Genomic DNA, 8501 nt, shown 5'->3' with positions numbered 1-8501 from the left:
CACATGATTATTGTGATGAGAGGCACTCTCGAGCCCAATATGAGGGAGATGTTGTAATGTTTAACATTTTGAATGAGTCAAAATAAAACAATATTAAATTAAACAAAAAAATAAAAAAATAATAATAAAAAACACAAAATGCTCTAGCCCATGGTTTTTTTCCATGGTATTCTTAACCCATGGTTTTTTCCCATGGTATTCTTCTCTAATGTGACATATTTAAAGGCTAATAATTAAACCAATCTAGATCCATCTTAACTACAGATCTACCGAGCGTAGAGAGGGATCAAATCCCAAAGCTCTCTCTAGGTGCAAATCTCTTTTATAGTGAAAAAAGAGATTTGATCCCCCCTTTGTGTTCGGTAGGTTTGGAGTTAAGATGGATCTAGGCTGGTAGATAATATGTCATGAACCACTTTATTAATACTTGTATGAATGAATGAGGGAGTGAGATTTTAACATCCACAAGACTAAAAATAACTTATGGGACCAACAACCCTCGATGCTTTTCACTTTTTGCAATTCAATCTTTTTCTTATTCAATTTGATGATGAGCCAGCTCATCCTTCTAACAACCCCCTCACTAAAAAGACAATGCCAATAAACTATTGCTAACATATTTCCACAACTGTTCTTGATGTCCCTGAAAGCATCACATTCCAAAATGAAATGTTTTTCCGATTCCAATATGCCAAAAGTGAAAAAAATACACACCCATTCTTCCCAAGCTTCTTTAAGTCTTTTCCACCATCTCATTTCACACAGAAGTTTATGCGAGTTAGTTCTTAGTCGAGAAATTAGAATATTTACTCTCCATGGAATGTTAGCTCCAATGTACTTGTTTGGTTGCATATCACAAGTAAGGTTGCATTCCTCAAAATAGTACTTCTTTCTACCCAATTCTTTTCCCTACATACCCTTGCAAAACTTTTACATGGTAAAATTATTTATCTCCTTGTTATTTATGGGACATACATTGAGGCAGATATTCCATTTATGCATCCATTTGTTGTTTTGTCTCATCCATGTTTTCTTTCTTTCACTCATGCCTTCATTGAAGACAACTTTAGGCCATCTACCTACTCCCATTTTCCCAATATTTTTAGATATCTTATGAGATGCACCATAAAAATTACTTCAATGGGAGCTGCCCCTATTTCACTCAACATTATCTCATAAGGAACCATTTTTTTTTTTGAACTTGCTCATGATCAAGTGTTTTTGGATTTTCTCAATTTGTTTCTACTTTGAAAAGGTGGTGTTGCTAGCTCACAATCACACCTATATAGCATCACTAGATCAAATAAAAGCCTAAAAAGCACTTTATTCATTTTCCAATCCCATAACTCTTCCTCTCTACATCTATTTTGGAGAGCATATAATGCTTTCGACTCTCCTAAAATTCTCTTCTTTCTACAATCCTCCCAATTAAGCTTGTTGTTGAAAGCAATCCCAAGGTAATTGTACTCATTTACTTCTTCAAGGGTATTTCCTTCAAAAAATAATGTATGTTTGCTTTACTTCCTTTTATTAGAGAAAATCATTATTTTTGTCTTGCTGCTATTTACTTGCATCCCCATTGCTCTACAAAATTCTCAAGGGGATACAAGTGCATTTGAAATCCATGGGTCGATTTAGCAATCAACATAAGGTCATCAACATATAAAATAATACTTATTACAAACTCCCCCAAACATACACCATCTCCACCTTGTAGATTTAACCAGTGTTCCAGTTTTACAATATACCATGCAAAAAGAGTAGGGGATAGAGTAGGGGATAAACGACAACCTTGCTTGACTCGAATATCACTTCTAAAGGTTTCTGAAATACTCGCTAAAGTTCTAATTTTGACTTTCACCTCTTCATAGAGCTTACAGACAATGACTCTATAATGCAAAGGATTTTCAAGTTCTTCCATTCTACGCCACAACTTATCTCTAGGGACCATGTCAAATGCCTTTTTGAAGTCAGCAAAGCAATACAATACTTCTTCTCTGTCCCCCCAAACCTTTTCAATAATGTGTCTCAACGTGATACCATGATCCATTGTTGAATGTTTCGGTCTAAAACCTCTTGCCCTTTTGCCCTCTTTTCTTTTACTTCTACCCACTTGTTGATTCTATTTTCTAGCATGCTGTCGAAAAGCTTTGCAAACAGAGGATTGATGATAATGGTTCTATAATTGGAAGGATTATTAATATCTCCACTTTTAAAAAGGGGTATTGCTAGGCTAGTTGTCCAATATCTTAGGAATCCCTGATGAGTGATGGTTGTTAAATATTTCCATGATGTGTGGTGCAAGAGTGTACCTTCCCCATTTTAGATATTTTGCTTGAATTTCAACCAAGTCCTTTGCTTTTCCTATTCTCAACTTCTTAATACCAATCTCCACCTTGTGCAACATGAAAATATTTGTAGTTCTGTTGATCTCAAGGGGAGGCTCAATCTTTGATTCTTTCTCATAAGTTGTCTTGCATAGTCAAACCATTGATTGCCTGTAATATTATTTTCAACTTGCTTCTTCCTTGGTTGAAGTTCCCAAAAAAACTTTGGGTTATTATTTCCTAGATATATTAATTCTTATCTCATTTTTTGCATGGACTCATCTTTTTTCCTTTTTAAAATTTTCTTATATAACTTTACATTCATATTCTCCTTATCTGCCTTCTTCAAGGTTCTCCTTTCCATTTTGCATTCCTCATCAAACCAAACATTTATCGGAAAACAATTTGAATATGATTTCCAATTTTTTGCTCTTTTGCAATTCTCAGCTGCACCTTGAATTTTATTTGTTAACACATGAGTATTGAGGCTTTGGAAACAAGTTTTATCCTTCTTAATTGACCTCTCTAGCATTGTCTTGAAGATAGTACAATTTTCTTGTGATACAAGAATTTTGCCCCTTGAAAGTGATTATCGAGAACACTAGGTTTTCCTCCTATGTCGCCTTTCTTTTAATCAAAATAAACTTATGTAAATTGGGTTATGTTTTGATTTTAAGTCCCAAATATGCTCATCAATCTTAACTTTGTCTATCATTTCTATTAAGCTTTGTGAACAAATCACATAGTCAACGACACTTGCCCCATTGTATGTATTGCAAGTGAAGTTCCTAGACCTTTCCACCTATCTAAAACATTGCAAATAATTAAGTTAAAAGCGCCACACAAACATAATCAACTCCTTCTCAAAATGATTACTAACAGTGTCATCTTCTGAATATTTCAACCATTGGCGATTTACTTCTTCAAAATGATTGCTAAAGGTGTCATCTTCTGAACATTTCAACCATTGGTGATTTACTTCTTCAATAAGCCAAATATGATTGTGATCCTCTTTGCAACGAAAAATACTAGCTTGTTGATTTGATATTCTAGCATTGAAATTTCCCACTAAAAAAACTTCTCCCTAATAAGAATAAGTGATAATATCTTACATTAAAGCTCCATTTAAATTCTAGCTATCTAGCTCCTTAGTTTTGTAAGTTTTTAAGACTTGGGTTGCAACTCTAATGTATAAAACATTTAACTAGTGATTATTGAGAAAGGACTTATACACATGGGTGAGAGGTCCATCGTGACCATGGACAACAACTCTCCTATGACCATTGATTGAACGACTATGAGAGGAAGCTTATGAAAACGAGGGTTCAGTGACAAAAGCTATTAAGTGGTTTTCACAATGGATGTTTCGAACCAATTGAGCACATAACCTTAAGCATTTTGAATTGAATCAATACCGGACCGAATCACACTGCTTTTTGTTGAAAAGCATATGTACATATAGGAAACTGACGTGGATAAGATTTCAGAAAAGCTGACCGTTAGGAAAAGCTGGAAAAGATGGCATGGTTCAGTCGATATAAGTCATGTCTAGACTGTCAATTTCATTGAAGTTTATTTCGCTCTCTGTTCTCCTCTTGGGCGTTGGTAGTTTGGCTTGCTATGATTCAACGTGTGTTGGTAGTCTGGCTTGCTATGTTTCAATGTGCCGAGCGCTCCCCTTTTTCTTTATGCCTGTGCGTTCTTTTTTGTGAGCGTGCTTTGTGTCCTTTCGTTTGTTCTGTGTGTCATTGTTGTTGTGTTTATGAGTGGTGTGTGCCTGTGAAATTGACGTCTAAGAGCGAAAGCGCAGAACAAAGAAGAAAAAGTTCCTGAAATAGAGAAGAGATGGAAAGATCCTAAACAAAACCAAAGAGGCAGCGGTATTTTTGGGCCGTTCCATCGCTAAACCAAACCAGCAAACAGTCTCTATTCCTTCTGGTTAGATGGATGAGGTGAGGATATATGGGTTTATTTTCTTGAATTGGATTTGATTTCTTTATATCTACAACAATTGCGATTTATAATTCTCTTTTTTGTTTGTTTTAATAACCTTAATTTTTTTCTAAATTTTCTGGGTTAATGGTGTTTTACTTGTTTATTTATTTCTTGTTTTCAGCTTTTCTTGGATTCTGTAGATATTGCAGAGCACTGAGTGCAAAGGGTGGAATAATATTATACAAAGTACATTGTAGCTCCTTTCCAACACATCCCTGTTGTGTTGGTTTGTTTTGTTATTCTGATTTGATTTCTTTAAATTAAGAGCAGCTGCGATTATATAATTCATTAAATTATTTCTAGATTTTCCCTGCTAATGGTGCTTTGTTTGTTTATTTATTTTTGCTTCCAGCTTCTCTGCAAGCATATAGAGAGTAGTGCAAAGGGCAGAGTGAACGTCACTGTTATGGAGAAATATTAGTAAGGTAACCCGCAGTTCCCTTGCTTGTGCCATTACAGTTTGATAGCATTATTGACATGAATTTGTTTTGGAATTTTGATAACATTGATGACATGAATTTGTTTTGTAATTTTAAAAAACTGCAATTAAAAAACATAAACCTATTCTAAATTTCTTGCTAAGTGAATATAGAAATAGCGATGATGATGAATTTAGCGTTTAATCTATTCTAAATTCCGTGCTAAGTGAGTATAGAAATAAAGATGTTGATGAATTTAGCGTGTGATTCCTCTCCAAAATCAATCCAGGCAAATGAACAGTTCAGCGTGTTCCATTTTAGGGTATTTGTAGACATCTTGAATTTCACGAAACAAATTCCAAGGATTCTAGTTGCTTCTAAACCCACATAAATTGCATTTTGGGTATCTCCAAATAAAATAGATTCACATAAATTGCATTTTGGTTTACTAAATTTATATGTAAGACGCGAGCAGAGTGGAGTTTGCGTATTCTTGGTTCAGGTTTCTTTCTTTCGCATTTAGTCTTATTCGAATCAGAATAACGGTATGGGAACGAGAAAGCGTTTGATACTTTGTATTATTATCTTTAAATGTGATTATTTATGTTGAATTTTCCGATTAGTCTGCTTTTAGTACATAATGATTAGATGGATGATTCGTTTGGAACATATTTTTCTTGTTTGCGACTCTCTGAATAAATTAAAGCATTCTTTTAGATCAATTCAGTCACTGATTTTTTTGTCTGTAGGATGCATTGGCTTGACATTTACATTTTTTTTCCTCATTACTATCCTCTCTTATAATCCTTTCTTATTTCTTCTGCTGAACCTTTTCAATTTTACTTCCGGAATTTTGGATTTCTCAGACATGGCCACTGTCATTTTTTACACATTTTTTACTCCAGATTCAGGAGTGCGTTATTTATTGGCTCTCTTTATAGAAGTTGTGGTTGCCGAGGATTGAACTTGTAACCTCTCTCTCTTTCAAAACCCACCCTCTATTCTATTAAAAAAACCACCCTCCTTCCTGTATTCGCTGGCGTGTATGTAAACATACACGTAGGTATATGTTGCGTATGATGTGTCTTTTCAAAACCAACTTCCTCTATTCATCAAAACCATCATCCTTCCTGTTTATTCGTTTTAGCTGACGTGTACGTATACATACACGTAGGTATGTGTTGCGAATGGTGTGACGTTGTATTCGTTTGAGCTGACGTGTACGTAGACATACACGTAGGTATGTGGTGCATAAGGTGTGTCATTTTAATTTTCGTCTTGTGAGTACGAGGAGTCCCGTTCTCGATACACGTGTTTAGTCCACGCATAACAATGGTGGGCGGGTTTATTAGTTTATGTGGCATGTACGGTGGGACCCACGCGTAAACCATATATTCTTTTTTTTTTAACCACATGGTGAATCGGTAACTATCAAGTTTAATCCACAGGAGACCCAGGATCAAACCTCATCGCTGCCACTATAACACCAAGAGCATAACCAACCCCCTGCAAGTCGGGTATGCTAAGATCCTATGATTTTAGCAAGAGCAGACCCACGTCAGGGGGGTCCGCCCCTCTAGCCGCCACCACAGCAGGTCCTGTACTCAATGAGATTTGAACTTTGGTCTCCCGAGCTTCGCCCGTTTGACTTACCGTTAAACCACACATCACTGTACATAAACCATATATTCTTATTAGAGCTTGGGAATGATAAAATGGTGCAGCTTATGTTTAAATTGTTTAAATTTTTAATTTTAGGTGCAGCTTAGGTTTAAATTGTTTAAATTTTTATTTTTAGTATTGATTCATTTCATATGAAATAGAATTAAATGATATTTTAAGGATTATGATACTAAAAATAATTTATGAGATTATTAGTTTTTTGTTTTTCGTTTTTTGCAATTTTTTTCCGATTCAAATTGATGATGTGCTGGTCTAACTTTCCAACAATCCTCTAGCTAAAAAGACAATGCCAAGAAACTGACGCTAACATGTTCTCATAACTTTCTCTGATGTCTTTGAATGCATCACATTCCAAAATGAAATGTTTTTCAAATTCCACAACCCTAGATGTACAAAATGTACACACCCGTTTTTCCCAAGTTTATTTAGGTCTTTTCCACCGTCTTATTTCACACTGAAGTTGATGTGAGTTGGTCCTTAATTGAGCAATAAGACCCTGTGAGTTGGTTCTTAATTGAGCAATAAGAACTTTTGCCCTCCACGAAATGCTAGCTCCAATGAACTCTTTTTGTTGTATATCACATGTAGGGTTTTTTGTTGTATCTCACATGTAGGGTTGAATTCCTCAATGTAATATTTCTTTTTTCTATCTAACTCTTCTCCCTATACTTTTTTACGAAACTTCTTCATAACAAAATCCTTTAGCTTCTTGTTATTTGTGGGACAGGTATTGAGATAGATATTCCTTTTTTGCATCCATGTGTAGTTTTGTTTCATCCATGTTTTCTTTTTTTCACTCATGCCTTCATTGAAGATAACATTAGGCCATCTACCTACTTTCATTTGCTCGATTCATTTTAAATATCTTAATTTTAAATATCTTATGAGCCGCACCATAGCAATTGCTTCAATGGAAATTGTTCTTGTTTCACTCCACATTATCTCATAGAGTACTGAATTTTTTATTTTAAACTTATTCATAAGCGAGCGTTTTTAAATTTTCTTAATTTGTACCTATTTCCAAATTATCAGATCGTATTAGTATTTACTTTGTTAGTACTAATGAGTTGCAATGAAAATTGATCAATTTAATTTGGTTTAAATCCGGTATTGAGCGATATCAATAAGTAGGATATATGCATTAAATCTCGGTGCACATTGAGTTGAAGAATGTTGAATAGCAATGCGATCCGCAGTGGTGTATTTTTCGTTTTATTAGAGCTTTTAAACATGAAAGTTTGAGAGTTTTTAAACATAAAAGCTCGATAGGTTTCTTATAAAAATATATGAAAAAATGAGTAATATGTTGTACTGAATTTCTGTTTTAATTAAAACGTGAGTTTAAAATGTTGAAAAAAATAAAGCAGTAATATATGGATTTTTGAATTGAGGTAAATTTTGAAATTTATAAGTAAATGCCAATAAATTTATTATTTAAAAATTTTAAATAGTTTTTTCTAACTATAAAAAATATTATATATATATTTATATATTTATTTTGATTGGTTAAGAGGTAAATATAGAAAAGATATAAATAAATAAATGAGGAAAATTAAATCTTTTAAATTTTAAATTATAAAAATAATTAATATATCCATTATTTATAAAGTATGTTATGATTAGTTTTTTTTAATATAATTTTTTATAACAAATTTTGATTTCTTTTCATTATTATGTTGACAATTGTGTATGTTTTGGATTAGAGTTTATAAAGTTTTAATTTAATTATCAATAATTATTAGGTAAATGTTAGTGATTTAACTTCCATAAAATATTTTAGAATATTCATAATAATATACCTTAATAAAAGGTTGAGATTTATTTCTAAAATAGTTAGGTTTTTTTGTTTTTATAATTAAATTAATTAATTAAAAAAAATGTCATATGAACAAATGTTATGTGAAGTGACTCATAGTTTTTTAAGTATGTAGTATCGATAAGCCATGGTATTGACCCATGATATTGTAATAAAACTTATTTATAGATTAAGAATCTTCTATATTTTTTAAATATAAGAATCTTTCAATGCGAATAGAAATCATTTGGAAAATTAAACCATATCAATTTTTTATGTCGT

At 33.0% G+C, this 8501-nt stretch overlaps 1 long non-coding RNA gene across 1 annotated transcript; it reads left to right on the top strand.

Annotated features, from left to right (window-relative positions):
* The first annotated feature begins 4102 nt into the window (after positions 1-4102).
* Positions 4103-4713, top strand: LOC149237423 (uncharacterized). The gene is made up of 3 exons (XR_016245266.1): positions 4103-4279; positions 4444-4508; positions 4675-4713. It is a non-coding gene; the product is annotated as an uncharacterized LOC149237423 (long non-coding RNA).
* Positions 4714-8501: the final 3788 nt, after the last annotated feature.

The sequence above is a fragment of the Pinus tabuliformis genome, chromosome 8, assembly GCF_031772625.1.
Source record: "Pinus tabuliformis cultivar Carrire ecotype Pingquan chromosome 8, CPIR1, whole genome shotgun sequence".
NCBI classification, from domain to species: Eukaryota; Viridiplantae; Streptophyta; class Pinopsida; order Pinales; family Pinaceae; genus Pinus; species Pinus tabuliformis.
This window is presented reverse-complemented; position numbering and strand designations above follow the sequence as displayed.